The sequence below is a fragment of the Nelumbo nucifera genome, chromosome 2 (genome assembly GCF_055504915.1).
Source record: "Nelumbo nucifera cultivar China Antique chromosome 2, China Antique-T2T, whole genome shotgun sequence".
Taxonomy (NCBI): domain Eukaryota; kingdom Viridiplantae; phylum Streptophyta; class Magnoliopsida; order Proteales; family Nelumbonaceae; genus Nelumbo; species Nelumbo nucifera.
The window spans coordinates 95,645,993-95,661,894 of NC_142650.1; the positions used below are offsets into that span (position 1 = coordinate 95,645,993).

General features: G+C 30.3%; 1 pseudogene; it reads left to right on the plus strand.

Annotated features, from left to right (window-relative positions):
- Positions 1-1,482: 1,482 nt before the first annotated feature.
- Positions 1,483-14,476, plus strand: LOC104590283 (wall-associated receptor kinase 2 pseudogene; annotated as a pseudogene).
- Positions 14,477-15,902: the final 1,426 nt, after the last annotated feature.

The window sequence follows — 15,902 nt, forward strand, 5'->3', positions numbered from 1 at the left end:
TGTGCGTTTGTTTTTACTAAATAGCCCTACACCCCCCCCCCCTCCAACCTTCCCTCTTCTTTAATTTCCCTCCGATTCTCTCTACTCCTCGCCCATCTAATATGACTCACATATTTAAACCCATCTAATATGACTTGATCATAAGCAGAATCTCCTTTATCATAAAATAAACTAAGACTCAATTTGGAAGGAATACAAATACAAATTTATATTGATCATAAGTAGAACCTCCCTTATCATAAAATAAACCAAGTCTGGAAGGAATACAAATACAAATTTATATACAAAACCTTGAATTTTGTATTATTTTGAATATATTTGGTTTGTACATTTTTGCATTAGTACTCTTTCCAAATTGAACCTTAGGCTGCATTTGGACGCGATGTAAATCAAGAACTGATGTTAATTTTACATTGGTTCAGTTTTGTATGGGTTTGGAAAGAGGGTGTAATTATTATTAACGTAAAACTACACTTCGGTTCAGCTTTGCATGCGTTTGGATGGAGTATAGTTTTACGTCAATAGTCGATGTAAAACCTCATCAACTGTAAAGTTTTACATCGATAATCGATGTAAAAACTACATCAATTTTATCGATGTAAAACTTTACACTCTTCCACCCATCACTATTTTCAAAAAAAGCAATGGTCACTTTTTGGTTCAGTGTAAAACATCATCAATGCATTTTTACACTGATGACGTTTTACACACTGATGACGTTTTACACTGATTACAAATGCAGCCTTAGGTTGCATTTGAAATCGGTGTAAATCAGGAATGGTGTAAAAGTTTACGTTGGTTCAGTTTTGTTGGTGTTTGGAATTAGGAGTGCAAATAAAAATCAATGTAAAACTCCACTCCAGTTTAGATCTTTTGGCAATTGAATGGAGTGGAGTTTTACATCATGAATCAACGTAAAACCTCATCAAACATAAAGTTCTACATCAATTATCAATGTAAATACTACATCAATTTTATCGATATAAAACTTAAACTTTTTTATCACAATTTTTAAAATATAATAATTTCCTATTATATGATTCAGTATAAAACATCATTTTGTACACTGATGACGTTTTACATCGCATCCAAACGAAGCGTTAAGTAAAACCCAGTAACAAAAGATTGCTGCATATACTTGGTGCTTCTCCAAATACAACCAAATTGTTAATGAAGTTGACCCTAATAAATATAGGTGCGCATGGGCGCATGCGTGAAAGAGAAGCATGCAGAGGGTTGCATATTGCACTATTATTTATTTTCTATCGAGGTAGCATTTGAATCTATATATTAATTTAATAAATCATTATAAAAATGATTTGCCCCGCAATGATTTTGCTTATGGGGCTTGCTCCCAAACTGACCATGAATGTAAATACAAGTCAAGTACGTACAGGGGATGCTTCCAATGTAATCGTTTTGTTCGATTTGAGATCTACACATATAAAATAAGAGTAGCGATATACCACTTAACAATAGTCAATGGCTTTTCCCCCGGTTGTTTTGCTGCGGCTGCTTCATCGGCTCCCCTTACTGCTGGTGTTGTGTTTATGCGCAGCAACGACGCCGGTAATATCATCATTAACCAAGTCAGTGCAGGCAAAGCCCGGCTGCCCAGACAAATGTGGGAACATCACCGTTCCCTACCCGTTTGGCTTTGGAAACCAAAATTGCTACAGAGAAGGCTTCCGACTATCCTGCGACCAAACTTCCAAACCTCCCAAATTGATTCTGCTTCCTACTGTGGATCCGGAAACAGGCCGAAACTACGACTTTGGGTCTAATGGATATTTGGAAGTTACAGACATATCATTAGAAGGTCAATTGCACGTCCATTCCTTCATGCAATATCTTTGCTACCAAAATTCCTCTGCTTCGCGTGATAGCCCTGAGTTGGCCAGAAATTCCTCTGCTTCGTGTTATTATAGGCCTTTTATGAGCAGAAATTCCTCTACTGTGTGTTATAAGCCTGGGCTGGCCCCTTTTCGTGGGCAGGCCAGAATCAAACAAGATTGGACGAATACCCCCTATACCTATTCCGACAGCAGCAACGTATTCACGTCCGTCGGTTGCAGCGCTCATGCTTACATTGATGTCTCCTCTAATGTAAGTTCCCAGTATCAGCACCAGCAGTATACATCCTTTCAGTACGGTTGTTCCAATAACTGCAGCAGCAGCAGTGCCAATAATGCAGGAAAGGGCTATTGCCAGGCCCCCATCCCCAAGGGGGCAAAGAATCTTGTTTGGCATTTGGATTTCGTAGATAATTCATCTATGTCTCTCAATCCATGCATTTATTCTTTCATCTCTGTTGCGAAGTGGTACACCTCGGTATCTCATCTCTCGGGCCGTGATGATTTCTATGCAAGAAATGACAAAATGATTCCAGTCGTTTTCGACTGGTCAATAGAGAATGAAGCCTGCGAGAACGTTACAATGAGAAACGCGACTACTTATGCATGTGGCAACAACAGCAGCTGCTACACATCCCTTAACGGTTGGGGATATCTTTGCAAATGTTTGGAAGGTTACCAAGGCAACCCCTATCTCCAAGATGGATGCCAGGGTACGTCATTCATATTCACCATGCATCAGTATTTCTAAAAGTTCGATTTTTAGCGTTGATCAATCCAGTTCGAGTTTAATTTATATTATATATATAAATCGTTCGCAGATATAAATGAATGCTTGAATTCAACTATGAACGAGTGCTCATCACCAGGAATTTGCGTCAATACACCTGGGAGTTACTACTGCTCTTGCCCATCTGGTACTGAGGGAGACGGAAGGCGCGGCTGCATTCCCATCCATCTTGCTCCACCACCTTCACAGGCCAAACTTCGGGTGTTTCAAATCCCATTAGGTAATTTCATAAAACCCATGACAATTAACTAAGTATTGTGATCAGAGTCCGGAATCTCCATAATATATACTATTTAAATATCGAAAATATTTATACCTTATTGATAAATTGATTAATTACGATGAATAAAACATATTCATTGATGTTGGTCTTGAGAATCTGTGCTGGAAAAACATAGGAGCTTTGTGATTACAAGTCTGGTCGCGAACCGGCCGATCCACTCCATACATGTTTCTTCCCACTGGAAGTAAATAGAGAATTGTTCTTGGCTAAAATTGTCATGGAAGGACTGGTATCAGTTGTTGGGAGGGTGAACCGATCGGATTGGGTAGGGAAAAGTTATAAGTTGCAAAGATCGGCCCCCCAGAATCGGCTATAAAACTGGAAACAGCAGTTTGGAAGAACGGGGATGAGGATACGGGAGTAGACAGAGAGGGAAGAGACGGTAGTAATGAGAGTTGTGAGCACCTCTGTAGGGGCTGATTTTGACTCGAGACCTAATTTTAATATTTTATTAGCAGGACATGTGATGTATGAGAGTTGTTAAACAAACCTATAAGAGAATACAATTGTTTTATATTTTTAACTTTTTAAATAATTAATAATTATTTATATTTTATGTACTATTTTTAATATTTTTTTATAATACAAAAATAATATTAATTAATTTCACTTGGGGTAGTTCATCAAACTAATGAAACCAATCAATCTGATCCGCTCAACCTAAGTTTGTTGGTTTTCTAGTATTTTCGGTTAGCTTTGCTTCAATAATTTCTCAACCCGACCAAGTTGGATAATTTTTGCTTTTGTCATTGTAAATTGACCAAAATTGAATCAACTAACCATTGATAAATATTAATATTTTATATTTAAAATATTTTTTTAACACGAGAAAGTGGAAAATTTTTCATAATTCTTAGTCTAAAATATTTTATATCATAAATTTAATTTTTTATTTTTTTTAATAATGTCACTGTAATTTTATAAATCTAAAGTTAATTTTTTAAATTTAAATCTTTTGAACCAACTAACCAAATCATAAGTTGACCCAAAACAGTATAACCCAAATGGGCCAATTTTCAGAAATGGTCAGTCGGGTCACGCTAACCAACTCTCCAACCTAACTGGATCAATTTGGTTGGCCAAACAGCCTACAACCAAACCGAACCCAACCAACCCGTGAACACTCCTAATTTTAGCTAAATTAATAGTATAATCTCTAATAAATAACAATAGTTTAATCTCCAATAATTATTGAAAGTATATAGAAAAAGTACAAAATTATTGAAGATATATTGATAATGAAAATAAAATAAACAATTAATAGAAATACAACAAATACAATAATTAATAGTATAATCTCAAATAATAGCTTAAATCTCTAATAAATATTAATCAATAAATTATAACAAAATACAACAAAAACAAAAATTAGGATAGTGAAACAATATTAGTTTAGCCTCCAATAATTATTAAAAAATTTTTGTTCAATAAGAAAACAAAAATAAATTTATACATAATTATTGAAAATATATTAATCACAAAAATAATAAATAATTACTGAAATACAATAAATATTAATTTTAGTATATATAACTATATAGTAAATATAGATTAAGAGTTTAAAATTATTATTAATGATTATTAATTTTTTTGAAAGTTATTTTCTCGAATTATTTATTGATATAAGTGAAATTAGTTATTAACAATATTATTTAGTTATATAAATAGTACCATTATTTAAGTTTTAAAATATTAATATTTACTGAATTTAGAAATCCACAAATTATAATTCATACTATTATAACATAATTTCATTATTAATTTTTTTAAATATTAAATTATTATTAATTTCAATATTATGTTATAATTAATTTTCAACTTTTAAGATTTTTTTTTGAAATTTATTACATAATTTCGTTATTTTAACTATTTAAAATCTAGGTTTGTTAAATATTTCACTATTTAAAATATTTCAATAATTTGCAAAATATATAATTTTTTATTAGAATTGTATTTATTTTAAAGTTATTACATAATGTTAAATATTTATTTATATAATTATTTATCTATTTTTAATATTTTGTTATTTAAGATATTTAGTTATTAAAATATTTTTAGTTCATAATTTCATGATGAATTATATAAAATATAAAATTATTAATAATATGAATATTATTAAATATATTGTAATTACTTTTTCTACTTTTAATAAATATTTTAATGTAAGTATATAATTTTACTAGAATATTTAAATAATTCTTAAATTTTTTAATTCAATCTTTCTTTAGATACATATAGATAAAAAGTGGGGGAGAAGATAAGTAGGAATTAAAGTTAATTTTGGAGAGAAATTCTCTGCTAAATTAGAAATAATTTAGGAGATAAATGGGAATTTGAGATAATTTAGGAGAAAGTGGGGGAGGTAGGTTATGAGAAATTTTAGGAAAGGAGATTATTTAGGTTATTAGGAATGATTCCGGATCTCTTGTCCACCAAAACTCTGCCCACATCTATCTACAACTTACTACCCCTGTGAATCGGGAACATCACCCCTTGCATAATACTATGTAGGAGGATGAAAATGTTCTCCATGTGTGGTTGCGATGTTATGGGGCTAGATGTCAGCAAGAGATTGAGATTTTGGAAATGTGTCTATGTGTGTGTGGAGAGAGAGAGAGAGAGATTTTAGATAATTTTTTTTGGGGAAGGAGAACATTCCTTTGATTGTTTCAAAAAAGACACGGAATTAAAAAATAAATAAATAATTAAAAAAAAAAAGGAGAATCCTACCCATGAGACACAACTTTACATTGGAACATCTCCCATGTAGAGAATATGCGGAAGATATTCCCAATGTAGGAAAAGTGTGAGTAGAGGATCATTGTTGGTAGGACATCCGAGCCCCCATGGGGGCACGTGAGTTGGGGAAATTTGAAACTATTTTGACCAAGGACTAGGTAGGGATGTCATAATCCAACTAGCTCGTCCTAATGGTTGATATACCCTTTAAAAATTAAAGCATAAAGATATTAAAACTTTTAGAAGAATTTACAAATTAAGAAAAGTAAATCAACTTGGTCAAGGACAAGTTCAAGTCCATCCCAAAATCTAAGAATGCAAATGTATTGGATCTGATTCAAATTAGGGTATATACAAATCCAGTCCAATTTGAAGATCCAACCGGATCTCAGAGATATTGATTCAAATTCAAATCCATTAAGGATGTCAGATATTCAAATTAGATCCGATCCAATTTAATTTTAGAAAACAATAAGTTATTAAAATAAAATTGAATATAATAGTTTAAATAAATAAATACAAAAAGTATAAGTATTTTTTCAACTATTTTCATCTTTTATATACATGTTTTTTATAAAAATAAAAAATTACAAAATACAATAAAAATAATATATTTATAAATAAATAAATAGCATATATAAAATTGACTCTGCCCCACCTCGTTGCTATTTAGAAGAAGGAATGGATGGATAGGTAGCACTGCTTTCCAACGGTTGTCTAGCCATCTTGTGGGAATTCATGGATGGTTCTTTTGAATTTAAAATTAGGGTCCATTTGGTTATGTAGAATAGGTGCTTGGAAGCAGAATTGAAATGGTCTATTTTGATTCCAACTGTTTATTTAATTAGAATGAGATTCTAATTCCCATTCTTGATGAAATGGTATTCCACCAAAAGGGTGAATGGCCAATCCCAGTGGGGAATGGGATCCCATTCTAAAGTTTATCGAAAAAATAAACTCTTGACAAATAAAACCCCAAACCTTAACATTAATGAAATGTTGTTAAAATAGTAATAACATGATAATAATAATAATATGATAATAATAGTAACAAAATATAAATAAAGTAATAGTAAAATAGAAAACTATTATTAACCTATTAATAAAACTTTATTAAAGCAATGATAAAACAATAGCAATACAATATTAATAAAATATAAAATTATAATAATATACTCATAATTATATATAATTATAAAGTAATATTAAGATAATAAAACAACAACAGTAATAATAAACTATTACAAAACTGAAAATTTTGATGGATTCCATATATAAATCTAATTAGAAATAATCAAGCAATTAAAACATAGCAAGGTTTTTATTTTGACTTCTTATATTTTGATAACTTGATTTAAAACTAATTAACCACGTGTGAGCAATGAAAGGAGGAGGACTATCTGAGCTTTGTGGAAGAGGGCCCTTCTCCTTCCCTGTTTCCTCTTTTTAATATTAGTATAAATACCTATACTAGTAGGGACCCGTGCATATCTGAAAGATTTAATATTTTTATTTTTCATTTAATTTTGATTTACAAAAATAATTATTGTTAATTGAATATGAGAAAATATTTTTTAATAAATTTAGTTTTATTAATAAATAGTAGTAATTTTAATAATTTTTATTCTTTTTATTATTTTTAAATAACATTTTGATTAATTTTAAATAAATACAAATAATTATAAAAGCTAACATTTTTAATAATTCCACTAATAATTAACAATTATATAGGAATGACAGTAGGGTAGGCTTAGGGCAAGGCATCCCATCCCTTTCCCTGCCCTATAGTCAAGACACTCTACCCTATCCCCGCCCCATCCCTAGTGTCATGCGGGTTCAGGGCAAGGTAACCACTCCTCAATGTTGGGCGATTTCAAGGGCAAGGCACCCCACTCCTCATCAAGGATGGGGAATCCTCGAATTTCCCTGCCCCATCCCTAGAATTGGACGGGTTCAAGTAGAGGTGTAAATTGGGTCATCAAGGTTGGCACGACATGACCCGCATGTGGCCCGCACAAAGTGCGAGTTGTTCTAGGGTTCTAGGGTTGAACAGTTCTAGGGTTGAATAGTCTGACTATTTGATCCGAACGGATGACCTGCTCTGACAATAAAAAATAAAAAAAAATAGAGAAACAAAAAAAGGCAGAAAACTATCATCTAGGTTGATGGTTCGACTGCCCAAGTCAATGGTTTGCTAACCAAATAAATGGATTTTTGGACAAAAAGCGGTTTTTAGGTAAAATGGTGTCTGATTCCCAATTTTTCTAGTCTAACCATCTGCTTTGATCTAATTTTGAAAACACTGTCCCATCAACCCAATATTCAATTTGATGATAGAAATGACCAAAAGGATATATTGAGTATCAACTACATGGTAAATTTCTAAAAGTACACTAAATTGTCTCTAATAAGTATTAATCTATAAATTTTAAAAATATAATTACTAAAAATAAATTTATAAAAAAATATAATAAATTAAATATCAAAAGTTAAATAATTGTTGTTTAATCTCCAATAATTATTGATAATTTTCTATTAAATAACAAAAATAAAAATACATTTATAAATAATTATTGAGAGCATATTTATAAAAAACAATACATAGTTACTGAAAATAAAAAAATATTAATTATAGTATATAAATATATAATGAATATACACTATTATTGTAAAATGATTACTAATAAATATAATTTTGTTGATAGTTATTTTCTATAATTATTAATTGATATAAGTGAAATTAGTTATTTACAATATTATTTAGTTATTGAAATAATATTGTTATTTAAATTCTTAAAATATTAATTATTTATCTAATTCAATAATCCATAAAATTATAATTATACTATTATTACATAATTCGTTATTAATTTTTAAAATATTAAATTATTATTAATATGAATATTATGAATTATATTATAATTATTTTTCTACTTTTAAGATTTCTTTTAAATTTATTTCATAATTTCGTTATTTTAACTAGTTAAATTTTGTCATGTTAAATATTTTGTTGTTTAAATATTTAAGTAATATGTAAAATATTTAAAAATTTTCATTATTTTAATATTATTGTGTAGTATTAAATATTTTGTGTTATTATTTAGCTATTTTTAATGTTTTTTGTTTAAGATTTTTAGGTATTGAAATATTTAAATAATGTTTAATTTTTAATGTTAAATTTGTATCATTTGAATAACATTTAAATTGAATAATTCACAAAATTATAGTTTATATTGTTACTACATAATTTCATGATGAATTTTGTAAAAATATTGAATTATTAATAGTATGAATATCATTCAATCTATTTTTTTGTGTTTTGAATAAATATTTTAAATTTAGTATATAATTTTGTTATAACATTTAAATAGCTTTGAATTTTTTTTTTAATTGAAACTTTCTTTAGATAGATATAGATAAAAAGTGGGGGAGAGCACAGATAGGAATCAGAAATAGTTTAGAAGGGAATCTTTGTACTAGATTAGAGATAATTTAAGAGATAAATAAGAGTTAGAGATAATTTAGGAGATAAATAGGAATTAGAGACAATATAGGAGGAAGTGGGGGAAAGTGGTGCCACTTGGCTAAATATTCAAAAAGCAAATCTATCTTTCTTTATGGTTGTTAGATGTAGTTAAGCATATGTGATTTACTTATTGGTTTAATGGGAATTATGTAGAATTAAAAAAATAAAAAATTTTTGAAGCAAGGAGAGGGCTGCTGACATGGCAGGACCAATTTTCATATATATATATATATATATATATATTACTTTCAGCCTAGATACTTGCTTAGAAGAAGCTTAGACTAAAGGCAAGCAATCCAGTCGTGATAAAAGAATAGGTCTCCTTACTATAGGCAGAATGAAAAATCGATTAGAACTTAATTAGAAAATAAAAACTATCCAAATTCGGTGGTTGAATTAGAAAATGATAATGATCAAGGTGCTGAGACTTTAGGCAGATTGTAATACGGAAAGAAATTCAAGCGGGGCTATCCACCTTTGATTACGCTGAACCATAACCTAGAGACTTGCTTAGAAAAGGTTTAGGCCAAGGTGAGAATGAAACATTGATTAGAACATAGAAAATAGAAAGTGTACAAAGTCAGTTGTTGAGTTAGGACTTGGGAGATGGTTATGATCAAGGTGCTGAGACTTTAGTTAGATTGCAAGAAGAACAAGAAATTCAAGGGGGCCTATCCACCTTTGATTACATTGAAATGTAGTGTTGAGATTGAGGATGTCGTTCAAATGGTAAAATCTAGGGATAGTTCTTTCTAGGAGGGGAGGAGAATGCCAAGAAAATTTTTCCAGCAATAAAATAGGAATAAGTCAGTCAAAAGAGCCAAGGTGATACATGATATGGTTTGGGGTGCAAGAGGAGGGATCTAGATAGTGACGTTGATGCATTGGGGTGTAATTTTCTGAAATTTTTATTGGATAAAATTTTCCCATTCAACTTGATATATCTAAGGGGTAAATTTGTATTTTACAAAACTTTAATTAAGATGAATGAAATTGCAATAATCATTATACTAATTGTGAGGGTTGAAAACATAATTTCAACAAAAACTTTTCACTTTATTTAATTCATTCTCATTAAATCTTATATTAAAGTATAAACTCCCATTATCTCTCATTAAGTTACATTTTTTTCACTAACGAATGCTATTAATAAGATCTATTTTTAATATTTGTTAATAATATAAACTGTTGTATTTTAAAACTTACACATAAACAAAACAATATACTTTCATCCAAGTGGTGACTAAGCAATACCATCCCAATCAAATTGGTTAATCCATGAAGTCATAATAATTATTTTAAATAAAAATAAATATAAAAAATTATAAAAAATGTAGAAAAATTGGACACATTTATGATTTTTTATTAATCAAATTAAAACAATAAGTGTAATAAAAAGAATTCTTTATTAATGATGAAAATGAAATGCATAATATAAATGTAATCAAATATGAAATTATTTTCCTGTTTGGTGGAGATTAATAGTTCTACTTTTGACACCATCTAATCCCGAATTAAAATTTGAATTTGATTAGATTGTAATTATTTATTGGTTTTAACATATAAAATTTATAAAAAATTTATAAATTATACTATATATGAATTTATATATAATAAAGTCAATATGTTATATTTATATTAATTTATTATATATAAAATTTGAAAAGTAATTAAGTTTTTATTTTCTATTTTATAAATGAATGCGGAGTTTGATTCAAACCAAATCCAATTATATTTTGAATTAGATTTGAATGCAACTTTTCAATAGTCAGATCGCATTCAATTGCAAGTTTTCAATAATCATATCAAATTCGGATTTTGGTCAATCTAATCTGAATCCAATTCATATATAACCCTACAAGTAAGGGACTCTTTCATATACAACATTCATTCAAAAGTCTAACATTCTAAGGTATAATATGAGCAAGTTTAGTGAAATGTCAGTGAACAAAAGTGACAAAAGAAAACTATTTTGCAAGTTTCTTAGTTTAATCTATGTAACGATCTAACACCAAGATATTGATAGCTCATTGCCATTCAATGCCTCCACCATCACTTTTGTAATGGAACAACTATTATTTATTGTCATCCTCTCTGATAAGTAAATGACAAAGTTTTAAAATTTGTTATAAGCTCTACCTCAATTGGCTCTTTATTTAACCAAATTCACTTTACCAATTATAATAACAGCAAAGTTGAAAAATCTACTATAAAAACAAAATCCAAAAGTCCCCTTCTTGTCATTCATAAAACCCCCAATGCATATATATATATATATATATATATACATTAAAGCAAGGTCTTTAGGCTACAACCACCCACCATTCAAGCAAGTGGCCTTCTTATTTCTTGGGAAGCTAAACACGTGGCAATTTCTAAGAAATTCTTGCTAAAGCCCACAGCCCACTACTAGGCTACAACCCCCCACCATTTAGACATGTAGCCTTCTCATTTTTCTGGAAAACTAGACACATGAAATTTTCTGAGAAGCTGCCGCTAAAACCCACAGCCCACTACCTCCATTTAGACACATAGTATCCTATTAAGTGAAAAATAGGATTTAAAAAGTGGGTAGTTTCACTCCTAAGCATTCCCAATAGACAATTATTTATTAATTAACACATGTTTATCCATAGTCTATTAAGTACAAATGGTGAGACCCATTAAAATATTATCATAAACCCACATTTTTTAAATGATTTTTTTTTCAAAAAGAAAATACTTTATTAGTTACAAACTTGGATTAACTTTTAGGAAGCAACCTAATTTAACTTTTAAAAGTAAATAACCCAAATAAAGTGGGTTATTGTTTACGAATAAGATCACATTTAATATCTTAAATGAAATTAAAAAAAAAAACATAAATTAATAATGGTTTTCAAATAAAATAGGTCAAAATAGATTGTCAATTGCAAAGATACAAGACCATATTAGTTTTTTTTTAATTTAACTTTTCTTAACTAAATAGTAAACTTCAAACTAAATTATACACACATTTAGTTACCCCGTATTTAGTATGGGGTCATTCTCTAGTAATATAAAAACACTACGATATGACAAAGATGGAAGATTTAACATGTTATACATAACTATATCACTATTGGAATTAATATTAGGATTCTATATATTCATCATTCCATTGATTTTTCTTAGAACCCAATGGGCATTTCTTTTAATACTTTTAAAAACAGTTTCATTTTAAGCTTGCCATATGAGATATTAAATCTCATTCTTTCTCTATTGAATTAAAGTATTTTTCTAATAAATAAACCCTGCTAATTAGATCTATATCCAATATTTTTAATAATATAAAACTCATATTTAAAAAATGACCCAAAAGCAAAACCTTTTTTTGTCTATGTGACAAGTAAACAATTCAACCATATATCCTTGGATGAAGTTCTATAGAACTAGTTGGTATATGAGTAGAGAGGTAATGGCATCCTTTTTGGAGTTTGGTGGTCTATCTTTTTGGTTCGGTTGGGGCTGGTTCCTGCTTTGCTATATCATTAAGAATGAACATCAACCGAGTTGATCAATTTTTTCAGTGGCTTTTTGTGGCTTCTTTGATCTTAAACTCTGTTTTATGTTTTACAAACTTTATTTTTACCTAAAGGATGTATTGAAAGATAAAGTTTATAAAGCATGAACCAATGTTGACTCTCCCATAAAGACATAAGTACTGTCAAACCAATTTTAATAATAGATAGAATAATAGAAATTTTAAGTATAAATAAGCTGATGGATTTAAATCAAATGGACCATATTATATGAGATAAATAGCATAGATCCATGTTCAATCCAATTAAATACAAATTGAATTTGGATATCACCTATAGAATCTGGATTAATGGATACCACCATGCACCTCTAATGAAAGATATGAGAAGGATAATAAGATCAATGGAAATCAACAATTGCGGTCAAACTTTTCTTTTTTATTTATTTATTTTTTGGCTAATACGGTCAAATTGATCTTACACCCCCTTATTTATTTCCACCCATTTCTAACAACAAGATAAAAATTCGCAAAGAAAAATGCACTAACAACTTAAGCTCATTTTCTAACACCCTCATCTCCATGCAGGTGTTTCCGTTGGCATCTTATTTGTACTATTTGTCTGCTCTTTGCTATATTGGAGAATAAAAAATAGAAGGAAGAACATATGCAAGGAAAAATACTTTCAACAAAATGGAGGGCTCCTACTGAGACAACAACTTTCTTCATATGATGTAAGTGTGGACATTGCAAAGATATTTACGGAAGAAGAGCTCAAAAGGGCAACTAATAATTATGATGAGAATCGGATCCTAGGTCGTGGTGGCTATGGTACAGTATATAAAGGAATTTTTCCTAATAATAAGATAGTTGCCATTAAGAAGTCCAAAATAGTTGATGAAAGCCAAGTTGAACAATTCATCAATGAGGTGGTTATTCTTTCCCAAATTAACCATAGAAATGTAGTGAAATTTTTAGGTTGTTGCTTAGAGTCTGAAGTTCCAATGTTAGTATATGAATTCATTACTAATGGGACTTTGTTCCATCATATTCATGATGAGGGACAGAGATCTTCACTTTCATGGGACAACCGTCTAAGGATAGCTGCAGAAACTGCATCAGCACTTGCATATATGCATTCTGCAGCCTCTCCCCCAATCTTTCACAGAGATATTAAATCTGCCAATATTCTTTTGGATGATAATTATACAGCAAAGGTGTCAGATTTTGGAGCTTCAAGATTAGTTCCATTAGACCAAACTCAGTTTACTACATTAGTACAGGGCACAATGGGGTACTTGGACCCAGAATATTTTCACACAAGTCGATTGACAGAAAAGAGTGATGTTTATAGTTTTGGCATAGTTCTTGCAGAACTATTAACTGGTAGAAAAGCACTTGAATTTGATAGACCTGAAAAAGAGAAAAGCTTGGCTCTCCACTTTATTAGTTCCATGAAAGAAGAAAATATTTTGGATATTTTGGAGGATAGAGTGCTTTATGAAGCTAATGAGGATCAACTTCATGAAGTCGCTAAACTTGTAGAGAGGTGTCTAAGAGTGAAGGGAGAAGAAAGACCCACAATGAAGGAAGTAGCGATGGAACTGGAGGGGTTGCGTAGGTCTAACAAACATCTTTGTGATGAACCTCATGAAGAAGTAGAATGCTTGCTTGGGGATCCACCAAATTCTCAAAACTTCAATACTACTGAATATGATAGTTTGGGAAATCAAGTTGTAATATCATTAGATTGTGGGCGATGACTATATATAAAGAAGTCTTTGGATTATTGTGTGGTTTTTTCTTGTTAATTATATATATGATTTGTAATAATTTAGATGTGAAATTCTTACGTTGATAGAAAAGAAGAATAGTAACTTTTAATATAATGACTACTTGTCACTGGATACTGCTTGAATTTTCTATTTCTTAAGAGATTTACTCTATTCTATATAGATTTATGTGTCATTAGAAACATCTAAATTCATAAGTTAGAAAGTAAGAGCATAGGTGCAAAGTTTTAGTTAGAATACTATTACAAGAACATAGTTGCATGGCATCTTAATTTTGTGTATATTAACTTCTAATGTGGAAAACAGTTTGCAAGGATATGAACTATAACATATTTGGTTATTTTGTAATGAGTTGTGCTAAAAAGTCTATGCAACTCTGATAAAACTCAGCCTAAAAGCATTTTGCACTCTGAAGGCGCAAGTAACTTTTAAGATATATCAATATTAAATAATAAATATTTTGTAATTAATGCATTTCTATATGTGCATTCTTAAAGCTAAGTCAAGATGAATTTCAACAACATATTCAGAGAAACTCAGATCAAATATATTTTTTAAATATATAATCCCAAACTTCACTCATGTTAAAATTTTATTAACCATTACCAAAGAGAAACCAACCAATTACAAGAATGAGAGTTTTAACATTATGCTAGTCAGAGAATGATCCCTGAAATGAGTCATATTACTTCTCTATAGCCATGTAGCATTGCAATATCTAAATTATCCATGATCGCCTTGATGTGAATATTTTAACTAATGTTATGTACCAGACGGAGCCAATCCAAATCTCTCTTGTTTCGTACTCAAACCAGTTTCTTGCTTCTAATTGCAAGCCACAACTCATGAGCCCATAATCTGCTTTAAGTTTCTAGGCAGTTACCATTCACCTAGCCCAACCGGTTTGTTTGAGCTCGGTAGGGCTGCAAGTAGACTTGTTCATGGGCCGGGTAGCCCGATGGCCCGGCCCGCACCCCGATCGGGCTTGGTCATGTAATTAGGCCCGCGGGCCTGACCTCGGGCCTAACACAATAAGCCCGACTGTATTTCGGGTCGGGCTCGGGATTTGTCAAAAAAGCCCAGCCTGACTCAACATTATATATTTTATAAAATATATAATATGTATTTTATATATTATATGAAATATATAAATAATATAATATTTATTAAAATATATATTTATAATTTAATATATATATATATATTTTATTCTTTTCTTTATAATCTCTCTCTCTCTCTCTCTCTATTTAGCTGCTAACAATATGGGCTAAATTTCGGGCTTGGGCCCAAGTTGTTGGCCCGATGGTCGAGCCGGGCTCAGGCTCGGGCCTTAGAAAATTCTATTAATACAGAGTGAAAGCCCGGCTCGAGCCTAGCCTGGCCTAGCCCATTAACATGTCTAGCTGCAAGTCTAATGGG